The sequence below is a fragment of the Pseudorca crassidens genome, chromosome 9, assembly GCF_039906515.1.
Source record: "Pseudorca crassidens isolate mPseCra1 chromosome 9, mPseCra1.hap1, whole genome shotgun sequence".
Taxonomy (NCBI): Eukaryota; Metazoa; Chordata; class Mammalia; order Artiodactyla; family Delphinidae; genus Pseudorca; species Pseudorca crassidens.
Genome location: NC_090304.1, coordinates 93,850,543 through 93,862,880, shown reverse-complemented (window position 1 = coordinate 93,862,880; position 12,338 = coordinate 93,850,543). Strand labels below are relative to the sequence as shown.

Sequence of the window (12,338 nt, the reverse complement as noted above, 5' to 3'; positions counted from 1 at the left end):
AACCACTGGACCACCAGGGTTTTATGTGTTATGGGGGTTCATCTTGATTCCCCCAGACTCCTGAGGGTGGTCTCTCTCTCGGGCTGCGTGGTTTGCCAAGCCAAGGGCACTGGGCCATCTCTCAGAGCCTTGGGGTCCACTCCTGGTTTGGCCATTTACTCCTTCTGTGCAGAGGGGGAGATGTGGTGAAAAGATGCTCAGATCTGTGCTGGTGCACACGGGCCACATTTCCTAACCTTAGATTGTCACATAGGTTATGTAAAAACTTAGTGTTAGGAAAATAGAAAGTTCTTGATGCGACTATATTTATTATTGCTGTTTTAGGTAAGTTGTTTTACTCCTGGATCTCAGTTTTCTCATCTGTAAAGTGGAATAAAATGATCTTACTTGCTACCTTATTATAGAATCACACAAGGAGATGGATGTGAAAATCCCTTTTGAAGTGTGAAGTGTGAAGAATTATTTGTAACCTTCTTTTATACCCAAGTGTGTCTGTCACTTAGGGGAGAAGGAATAGGATAGAATTTGCCTTAAATGCTCAGAAAAGGTTTCCAGGCTGCCAAAATCCCTTATTGTCCCTTCCTTGCCAATCCCTTCATCCCTAACTTGCTTTGGCTTCACAAATTCCCCCAAACTGTGTTGCTGCTCGTTGCAGACACCCCACCCCCAGGACAATCGCAGACACCATGCCTGGTAAACAAGGAAGTCTCCTGGGGATCTGGCTCCCCCATCCTCCTCTCCTGTAATTATTCTTCCATTTGCAGGTCTCACCAATCTGAATTTTGACTTGTTAGGGAGTCAAGTAGAGTAGGATGGAGCCCTCTGCACCTGAAGCCTGACCCTGGGGTCCCCCAGCCGTTCTCCCTAAGGCCAGCGAGCTGACTGTTCCAGGCAGTCTGCCCTTGGCAATTCCCAGCAGGAGTCTCTTGGCTCCAGCCCAGACTTTCACCTGGTTTCTATTTCTGCCTTATCTGTGGATTTCTCGTGCAGAGCATGGGCAGTGTGGGAGGAGAGAGGCAGGGCCACACCCAACCAAACCAGCTGGGGCTCCAGCCTGGCTCTGGGAAGTTCTGTTGGAATATTAACACTGGAGGAAGCCAGTGATTACCTCTCAGACTTGCAAGTGAGTTGGGCAAATCGGCTTTGCCGAGAGCTAGACAGGGTGCTGGACAGAGTGAGCTATAGCAGCAAGGGCAGCACATGGTGATGAAGGAGGAGATTTGCTCCCGCAGAAAGCGGGCTCTCTGGGGGCTGCCTCCTGGTGGGGGGTCTTTTAAGTGAATTCATTTTGGCAGTTTCTGCCTTCCTTCAGAGAGGTCCCTGGGCATTGCTTTTGTTGTCTCTCTCTGAGGACTCAAGGGAGAGAATGCACGAGGTGGTAGGGAAGCACACGCTCACCCAGGTACTCCACAAGTGGCTGGGAACATTTCTTTCTTTCATTCATTCATTCCCTCAACTAACTGGTACTGTGCACTCTTTCGGAGTCAGGCACTAGGCTGGGTTCTTGGGACATTGCAGTGAGAAAGACATTCATTCTGTACCCTTTACTCCACACCGGATGTGGTCAGGGACCAGGATGGAGGTTAGACTCCCCATAGCTGCTCAGTTTGCCTTCATCAGACCCAGGTCACTTTTCTATCCCCAGTCGAGGACATGTCACATGGACACAGGTGGGGATGGTTTAGCCCTCTGACCAGCTTTGTATTCCCAGCACCATTTCTCTAAAGAAGAGAACCCAAGGTCACATAGGTGAACCAGACATTCTGGGTATCGCAGCACTGCCCTCAGCTCCTATAAACAAGGGCTCCTTCCTCGAGACACGTCACTGCCATCTGCTGGAAAACTGTCACAGTGAATGTACAACTCTGCATGATGACAGTGTGAATGGTGCCCCCCTAGATTTGTTCAGTACTCCACCTGCCTACCCATGTGGTTGTGGTCTGTTGTTTATTGTATGAACGCTGCTGCAGGTCCACAGGGCAGCAGCTACTGTCAAAACATCTCAAGAGAAAGATGCTATGGAGTTCCAAACCCCTGAGATGGTAAAAGACATCTTTGTTTGCTATTAGCGTATATTTCTAAAGTTTTATTAGATGGAGGGTGAGTGAGGGTGGAAATTTACAGTATTCCAAACTACATGTGAGAATCTGACTAATGAAGAGGTGGAAGGTTATGTAAGAGCGTCTCACTTTCTTTTCCCTCTTTCTTATCCATTTCTCTTCTCTATTCCATCCTGGGGACACAAAGCATCGCCACTTAGGGAAGTGCTAAACTCTTGGCCAGAACAGTTCCCAGCTCCTTGGCTCCCCATATACTCACACATTCTCGGAGGAACTCTGGAGTATTTGTGTTTAAGAGTCATTGCCTTATAGTTTAACTTAAAGGGTAAATCTCTGGCCTCAAAGCCCTTTGTCCCCAGAGGTGGTAGATAAGCAAAGAAATGGATTTAATCCACCAGAAATGGAAATGCAGGGCTGCCTTGAAGAATATTGAGCACCTCTATTTCCAATCCCATAGGGGCTGCAGCACACACACACACACACACACACACACACACACGTCTGCACCTGTGTGTGCAGGGATTGGAGTAGATGAACCAGTATCTAACTCAGTGCCTTTTGCCCACTGTCAAAAAATGTTGGTTGATGAAATTGTTGGTGGTGCCTCTAATGCCTGGGGCCTTCCCTTCCTTGAGCTTTGCGGCCCTCGTAGGTAACATAAAGGTGTTAGCTCTGTTTGCTATGCTATAACAAAAATACCATAGACTGGGTGGCTTAAACAACAAATATTTATTTCTCAGAGTTCTGGAGGCTGGGAAGTCCAAGGTGAAGATGCTGGAAGATTTGGTGTCTGGCGATATTACCAAGTCCAATCTCACTCTGCTCGCTGCAGGACAGGCCACTAAATCAGAGACGAGGTGTTGAGACAAGGAAGACGACTTTATTCGGAAAGCCGGCAGACGGAGAAGATGGCGGACTAGAGTCTGAAAATAACAATCTTATCGGGGTTTGGATGCCAGTTTCTTTTATAGCACAGAGAGGGGGAGGAGATGAGGAAGTAAAGTAAAAAGGCCATAAGTTTTGCAAATATCTCCTGGCATGGCCAGACTCGGGAAGGGGATGTGTTAATTTCTTCTTTCTTGCAGCCACCCACAAGTGGACAGGGTCCGGATGTTTGTCTGAACAAAGGCACTTCGGTTTAACATTCAGGCAGAGGGGCAGTGTTCCCCGAGGCAGGCCATTATGTATAGACAGTATCGTTTTAGTGAACAAGAGCAGCGGAGAGCAAAGGTTAAAGTAAGAGAAACAGATGCAACATGTAGTCAGATGTGGCTCTTCCCTGTTACAGCAAGAGCCTACTTCCTGGTTCATAGACGGCTGTTTTCTTGCTGTGTTCTCATGTGGCAGAGGGGGTCAGGGAGCTCTCTGGGGTCTCTTTTATAAGGACACTAATCCCATTCATGAGGGCTTCACCCTCATGGCCTAATTCCCTCTCAAAGACCCCACCTCCAAATGCTATAACATTGGGGGTTAGGATTTCAACATATCCTTAGAGCGGTATGAGCCCTCAGGACTGCACTACAGGGTAAACACAACCTCCATATGGTGGCAAATGTATGTGTCTTTGTTTCCTTTGTGGTTGGAGACAAAGTTGATGTTTTTGTGTCATCCCTCCATTGAGCCCCTCAGGTGCTGAATAAATACGAAGTCTCCCTGTGTGCGGGGCTCCGTGTTGTGGGCTGTAGGGGCTACGCAGATGAAAGAGACATGATTCCATCCTGAAAAGCTTCCACAAACCCAGCATAAGGCTGAACATGGTACTCAAATGCCACAAGCTTCCAGGCTGTGAGCTCTGGCTGCAGTCCCCACTGTGGGGAGGGAGTGAGAGAAGGTGGGATGGGGAAGGGGGACTGGGGACTGGTCAGCAAGGGCCTTCCCTCTTGATCGAGGGAGTCGTGTCAACCAGGGTTGGTGTGGTCGACAGACAATGCTCCCGAAGATGTCTGTGTCCTAATCCCTAGAACCCGTGACTATCTTACCACACGTGGTAAAAAGGGACTTTGCAACTGTGATTAAATCAAGCCTTTGAGGTGGGGCGATTACCCTGGATTATCCAGGTGGGCTCTGTTAAAAAAATAAAATTTAAGGGACTTCCCTGGTGGGCCAGTGGTTAAGAATCCTCCTTCCAATGCAGGGGACTCGGGTTCGATCCCTGATCCGAGAACTAAGATCCCACATGCCGCAGGGCAACTAAGCCCTCATGCTGCAACTACTGAGCCTGTGCGCCTCAACTACAGAGCCCGAGTGCCACAAACTACAGAGCCTACGTGCTCTGGAGCCTGCACACCACAACTAGAGAGAAGCCCACACGCCGCAATGAAGAGCGTGCATGCCGCATCAGAGATCCTGTGTGCTGCAACTAAGACCTGACGCAGCCAAAAATAAATAACAAAATAAAACAAAATTCAACAGAGTAAATTTGAAGGTCTAATTGGCTTTATTAAGCAATTTATGAATCAGGTAGCATCTCATCTAGCAAGTAGTAGGGTGATACTCCGAGGATGTGTACAAAATGGAAGGTTTTTATAGGCAGAAGGAGGGTAGGGCAAGGAAGTTTTTAGCAAGAGAAAAGAAAGAATTGTTTCCAGCCAGGTCATCTTCTTTTGAGGCGAAGGGAGTGACAGGGGTCTTATTGTGCAGATTGCTTTGCTAGTGCTGATCAGGAAATTTCAGGTTGTCTGTTTAAAGACCACATTCCTAGGAGAGGTTGAAACTGCAGTTAAGTCTTGGTTTGCTGTCATGGGGGCCAATGACTTTATTTTGTGCCTGTTGTTTCTTGTTTTTAAGAGCTCGATGTAGTCATAAGCGTCCTCATAAGAGGGAGGTAGGTCCTCATAACAGGGAGTCAAAGGGAGGAGAAGGCCATGCATGATGAAAGCAGAAATTGGAGTGATGCACCCACAAGCCAAGGAATGATGGCAGCCTTGAGAAATTTAAAGAGACAAGGAAGAGATTCTCCCCTGGAACCTCCACAAGGAACAAGGTGGAGACCCGCCTTGATTTTAGCCCCATAAGAATCATTTTGAACTTCTGACCTCTAGAACTGTGAAAGAATAAATTTGTTTTGTTTCAAGCCACTAAATTGGTACAGGCACCAAGGAACATTAAGAAACTAATACAGTTGGAAATTCCTCCAGCTGTTATGGTTTCTAACCTAAGGCAAGTTATTCAAATTTTCTACCAGATGCCAGTCTCCTCACCTTTTAAGGAGTTTAACAGTAGTACTTAACTTGTAGGATTTTAAGGATGAACTGAGATAACAAGTGAAGCACCTGCACATAGACAGCTTGTTAGGATTGGTGTGCCTACAGGCTATGTGGGGCTCAATAACCCACTCTCGCCTTCCCTTCCTCTCCCCATCCTGGCCTTTCTCAGTACAGTTTTTCTTCTTGATCACTCTCCCCTCCTGTAGCTGTGTTACCAGAAGAGGGACCCCTTCCAGGGCCCAAGAGTGGACTCTTGTCTAACACTTGGAAATGAATTGTCCGAGGAGACACATGTGTTGACAATGCAAAAGGCTGCTGGGTGTGTGACTTTCTTCTGATTGGTTGGTAGTGAGGTAACAGGGTGAATCTGCCCTTTGGTATTCAGGAAGGTCTAGGAGGCTGAAACCTTTTTCCTACAAACAAGAAATGGAAGAAGTGGAAAGGATTCATACCCAGGAGGGCCCCGCAGGGTCCTGCTTGGTTTCAGTTATTGATAAGCTATTAACATTTAAAAATTAGGGACTTCCCTGGTGACGCAGTGGTTAAGAATCTGCCTGCCAGTGCAGGGGACACGGGTTCGAGCCCTGGTCCGGGAAGATCCCACATGCCGCGGAGCAACTAAGCCCGTGTACCACAACTACTGAGCCTGCGTTCTAGACCCCGCGAGCCACAACTACTGAAGCCTGCATGCCTAGAGCCCGTGCTCCGCAACAAGAGAAGCCACTGCAATGAGAAGCCATGCACCACAACAAAGAGTAGCCCCCGCTCGTCACAAGTAAAGAAAGCCCGCACGCAGCAACAAAGGCCCAACGCAGCCAAAAATAAAATAAATAAATAAAAAAAAATAAAATAAAAATTAGTTATCTATTTTATTGTAAGCACGTGTAAAAAATGTCCATTTTGTGTACAACATTTAATGAGGTTAACAAGGGAATCTTTGAGATCCATATGTAGCTGGATGTGACTAAGTTTAGGCTTTAGAAGGTATGCATGAATTTTCTTAGAATTCTGTCCCTGATTGTTGGAAGTCTGTCATTTCTAACAACGACAGACCCAGAAACACACGTTGCTTTTACGCACATATCTTTTTCACAGCTTTATTGAGGTATAATGACATGTAAGTAACTGCACGTATTTAAAATGTCCAATTTGGTAAGTTTTGACATATCTATCTACCTATGAAATCATCACCATAATTAGGATGATAAACATATCCATCACCTCCACCCCGATTTCCTTATGCCCCTTTGTGATCCATTCCTCCTGCCCCTGTCTGTCCTCCTCTATCCCTTCTTGCCCATTCTCCCTACAGGCAAGCCGTGGATCTGTTTTCTATCACTAGAGATCAGTCTGCATTTTTATAATTGTGTATAAATGGAATCATGCAGTACGTATTCTTTTCTGTCTAGTGTCTTTCACTCAATATAAGATTCATCCAGGGTGTCAATAGTTCATTCGTTTGTATTACTGAGTAGTATTCCATTGTATGGATAGACACAGTTTGTTTATTCATTCCCCAGATGATGACCATTTGGGTTGTTTCCAGTTCGAGGCTAGTACAAATAAACCGCTCTAGACATTCATAAGAGTCTTTGTATGGAATCTGCTTTCATGTCTCTTGGGCAAATACCTAAAATAGAAATGGCTGGGCCATATGGTAGGTGTATGTATAACTTTTTAAGAAACTGTCTAACTTTTCCCAAGTGGTTGTACCATTTTACATTCCCAACAGCAATGTATGAGGGTTCCCTACCAATACTCTACAAGGTCAGCCTTTTCATGTTAATCATTCTGTTAGCGGTATCTCATTGTGGTTTTCATTTAAATTTCCATCATGACTAAAGATGTTGAGCATCTTCTCATGTGCTCATCCATACATCTCCTTTGGTGAAATGTCTTCAAATCTTTTGCTTATTTGGAAAAATTGTGTTGTTTGTATTATTGAATTTTTAAAGCTCCTTATTCACCCTGGGTCCAAGTCCTTTATAAGACATATTCTAAGATTTTCTCCCTGTCCTTGGCTTCTCTTTTCATTCAACACTATCTTTTGAAGAGCAGAAATTTTTAATTTTGATGAAGTTCAAATTATCAATTTTTTTTAATGAATGGTGTTTTTGATGTCGTGTCAAAAAAAAGTCTTTGCCTACTCTAAGTTCACAAAGATTTACTCTTATATTTTCTTCCAGAAGTTTTGTTGTTTTAGGTTTTACATTTAGGACTATGATTCATTTTGAGTAAATTTTTGTAAATGGTGGATATATGAATAGAAGTTAAGATTTTAAAATATGAATAGCCAATTGTCCCATCACCATTTGTCGAAAAGACCATCCTTTTTCCGCTGGAGTGCCTTTGCACCTTTGTCAAAAATTAGTTGACCGTATATGTGTGGATTCTTATAAATATTTTAATGTACTCTTTCAAGTATAAAATAAGTGCTGTATTTAAAATTGTACATTGTATAAATTCTAAGATTATTTTCAGAAAGTTCATTAACAAATGCTCATAAATGAACACAATAAATTTACCTGTCAACGATTTGTGTCAATATTTATAAAGGCACTATTTCCTGCTTTTATTAGTACTTTTGCTGGAATGAGTCATGAAAACCACACCTAGCTAAGCCTTGGGGAAACACACCTCAGTGTTTTATAAATGCCTCACGGTAAAAATTTGATATTAAACTGATGCCTTTCCAATTCTTTAACCCCCTCACTTCTCCGCTTCACCGTTCCAGTGGCAGCAGCACCTTCTCTGCATTGCTCTTAGGGTAGGGACCATACAGAGAGAACAAAGCGTCCCTTTCCTGGCTTTTGAGCTCTTAAGTAGCCTTTTGTAAATCTATTGTAGAGGCAATGGTATTGAGAGCCATGGATTTCAATTCTAAGGGCAAGGTGCTTGAGAGAAAAAAGGGTATTTTTGAATTTCAAAAGCTTGGCTTTAAATATCAAAAGCCAAAGCCAGAGGGCTCAGAGCACAGATTTTATATCATAAACCAGACTGTGGAGAATAACAGTCTCTTTCTCAGCCCAAAAAGAGATAAGATTTCAACCAGGGGGTGAGGTGGAGTGGAGGAGGGAGAATTGGAAGGAACTCGATTAAAGTTTAAACTGAAACTGGTGGGTCCCTGGGAAGGGGCTTAGCACTCCATCCACTGGGCCCAGGCTGCGATGTTGACTGGAGCCCAGACAGGCCTGAGGGGCCTCAAGGAGAGGGGTGATTGCCTGACCACCCTGAGTGAAGCTTGCATTCTCCAGAACCACAGCTCAGCAGTGTGGGAACAGAGGTTGAAGATGTTGAGGACTGAAGGGCCCCCAGACTCCCAGAATCCTTATGCTCCAGTATCAGGTGGGCACTCCTAAGAAGGGCCTGTCGGTGGCCATCAGGGCCAGGAGCCTGGAAGAAGCGTTCTGATTAGGATGAGAAGGATGTGGGGTCAGGGTCACTGACAAGGGGATGCCATTGCTGGAGCACAGGAGAGCATCTTGCTTCCCTCTTCCAAGGTAAGCATTCCAGAGGCAGCAGGGTACTGCTGGAGTGGCAGGAAAATGTGACACTCTTACCGAACTTAACTTGGGTCTACTTGCTGCAGAGCAAACCAGTCTACTGATACCAGGTTGTGGTGAAGGAAAGTACAGTGCTTATTGCAGGCACCAAGCAGGGAGATTGGGCAGCTCAGACTCAGAAGACCCAAGCTCCCCAATGGCTTTTAGGGGAGGGTTTAAAAGGCAACAGTTGGGGTGAAGGTTGCAGTTTGTGGACTTTCTTCTAATTGGCTGGTGGTAAGGTAACAGGGTGGTGTTTCAGGAACCTTAACCATCAAGATTCTGGTTCCTATTACTCTGGGGTTTAGTGCTTGTGGTCAGCATCCTCCACCTGGGTGGGGATCTTTGTTTCCGCAGAACAACCCGAAAGATATACATTAGATTGTTACGTATATTCCTTGAGGAGGAACTAGGATTCTGTTTTATTGCTGAACTGTTAACTACTTTTCTTGCTTCATTGCTTTCCCTTTGTTTCTGCATTCCCTCACTTCCCTAATTGGTAACTGCTTGAGTCTGCTCTTTGGAACTGAGGGAAGGCCTTGGAGACTAAAGCCTTTTTCTACAAGACAAGAAACAGGGGACACAGGGGGCCTTTTGTACCCAGGAGGGGCCCACAGGGTCCTGCTCGATTTCAACACCGAATCAAATTATTATTGCCAAATGTTCAAACTGAAACCGTGCATCTCAGATTGGGACTTGAATCCATGCTCTAGGACTCAAACACAGCCAAAACCTAGATTGGGACTTGAACCCATGGTCTTTTAATTGAGATCGCACACCTGGTCTCAGGATTTAATGAAGCTCAGATTCTTGATGTCTCATTGTGGAAAGAATTCAGTGAGAGACAAAGTGATAGGTAAGAAGTGGATTTATTTAGAGAGAAACATACTCCACAGACAGAGTGTGGGCCATCTCGGAAGGTGAGAGCGGCACCAGGGTATGGGGTTGTCAGTTTTTATAGGGGTGGGTGATTTCATAGGCTAATGAGTGGGAGGAGTATTCCAGCTATTTGGGGGAAGGGGCGGGGATTTCCAGAAATTGGGCCACCGCCCACTTTTTGAACTTTATGGTCAGCCTTGGAGCTGTCATGGCACCTGTGGGTGTGTCATTTAGTGTGCTGATATGTTACAATGAGCGTATACTGTGGCCTAAGTTCTAGTGGAAGTCCACCATCTTGGAACTATTTGGTTCTAATCAGTTTATGTTGTGTCCTCGGGCTATGTCATTCTTTTAAAGGCTGTGTCCTGCCCCCTTCCCTCCTGTTTCAAAACATTCGAACAGGAGATTGTATTCACAGCTCAGACTGCAAGTGGGACCTTCTATTTCACAGCTTCTTGACAGGTGGGAGTAGACATGGAGCCCCTCATCTTTCAGAGTGGCTGACTGAGGCCTGGGGCATGTTCGAGCCCCAGGGCAGTGCCCCCAGCTTTGGGTACCTTTGCCCGTTTATCTCACTGTACCATATAAATACTATTTTCTCTTCATGCTTTGATAGAATGCTAGGAAGTTACTTTATTAGTTTTCTACTGCTATGTAATGCATTACCACAGACTTAGCGCCTTAAAACAACACACATTTATTATCTCACAGTTTCCATAGGTGAGGAGCCTGGGCACGGGTTCTCTGCTCAGGGTCTCACTAGGCTGAAATTAAGGTGTCTGCTGTTGTGTCCTCATTTAAAGCTTGGGAGCCTCTTCCAAACTGTTGGCAGAATTCGGTTCCTTGTGGTTGTAGGACTGATATCCCCATTTTCTTGCTGACAGTCAGCCTGGGTCCTTAGCTCCTAGCAGGAGAGTCTCCATCCAGTCTGCTATGAAGGAGCCTTATGTAGTGTGACATACTCACAGGAGTAACTATCCCAGCATATTCACATGTCCTGCCCACACTCAAGGGGAGGGAATTTTACAGAATGTGTGCACCAGTGGGCTGCAGTCTTGGAGGTCATCTTAGGACTCTGCCCACCATGGCCACCCAGCTATGGAACACGCCCAGAACCAAGATTATCATTACAGGCAAAGGGAAAACTGCCCCCATGGAATGAATCATACAGGGACAGTGGGAAACAAAAATGTTATGACTATATCCATGAATTGTTCTTGTTCATAATGCAGTTACATATTTGGGGAAGGGGAAGATTTCCTTTCCCCCTTCCCTTCTTTGGTTCTTTTGGGTGGCCAAATAATTAAAACGACATGAGACAGATTAGCATGAGGAAATTAATACTAATTTGTATGTACAGGAACCCCACATACATGAGAGGTTCAGAGACACAAAGGTAAAATGAGGTATATATGCCATCCTGAGCTAAGGAATGGGAGAGGGGCCTGCGGACCTCAAAGACAGGAGGGTCATTCACAGGATACAAGAAGAAGAGCAGATGTTGGGTAATTAGATGTTTGCCATAAGATGGACCCACCTAGATAAAATTTATCTGTGGGAGTTTTAACTCTTTTTCTGGGAAAAATCCCCAATTCAAATTCTTCTAGGTAGTAGAAGGGCAGTAATTTCTTTTAAGTCCACAAGGTCTTGATTGTCTTTAGCTCAAAATAATACACTTGCCAAAGTGGCTTACTGTGGGGAGGCCTGTTCTGAACCCCTATACATGCGACGTAAACATTTTTACTTGGGCTTGGTTTTCATGAGATGGCTCGAGCCTGTCGATCGCAAGTAACCAATGATCCTGTGTAAATAGTGAGGGCGCCAGAATTGCTGCATTGGTTGGACTTCAGGGAGGTAACTTGGTTGAAGAGAAGGGACAAGGAACTTTCTTAAGTCACAAACCGTTTTTATTTAGAATGAATGATTAAGGCTTCCCTGGTGGCACAGTGGTTAAGAATCCGCCTGCCAATGCAGGGGACACGGGTTCAAGCCCTCCCCTGCGACACAACTACTGAGCCTGAGCTCTAGAGCCCGTGCTCCGCAACAAGGGAAGCCACCGCAATGAGAAGCCTTCACACTGCAACGAAGAGTAGCCCCCGCTCACCGCAACCAGAGAAAAGCCCCCGCGCAGCAACAAAGACCCAACGCAGCCAAAAATGAAATAAATAAAATAAATAAATTTATATAAAAAAAAAGAATGAATGATTATTGGACATGCCTTCGGAAATCATTGAAGGGGAAGATGGTAAAGCCATCTGTAAGTCAGTTTTTGTATATTCCACCAGTGAATGTATCAGTGAACTTTGGAGAAATATGCCTAACCCTTCTAGATGCACAGGTTGAGTTCTGGGTATCCTGGTACATGATATCACCGAGGTTGACACGACAGCATGGTGAGAAGTGAAAAGTGCATCAGAATCACAAGCCCAGGTTCTAGTTCCAGGTCTGTCTGCCTGTGGCTGGCTGTGTGACTTTGGGCAAATCACTGTCCCTCTCTGAGTTTCTATAAAACAAGGGGTTAAGACAAAATGTTTTCCAAGGGCCAGCCCATCATGCTCTTCTCTATGTCCTCGATGCAAAGGCATCCTGGATTTCCCCCAAATCTGAACACTCAGGAACGAGAGACTCCCAGGCTGTCAGGCCATTCTGAG

At 45.3% G+C, this 12,338-nt stretch overlaps 1 long non-coding RNA gene across 1 annotated transcript in view; it reads left to right on the top strand.

The window, feature by feature from the left end:
• Positions 1 to 7,784, top strand: part of LOC137230894 (uncharacterized) — a 270,727-nt gene extending 262,943 nt beyond the window's left edge. The window contains exon 9 of the long non-coding RNA XR_010946298.1: positions 2,801 to 7,784. This is a non-coding gene — a long non-coding RNA (uncharacterized lncRNA). The remainder of the gene's footprint in view (positions 1 to 2,800) is intronic.
• The last annotated feature ends 4,554 nt before the right edge of the window (positions 7,785 to 12,338 follow it).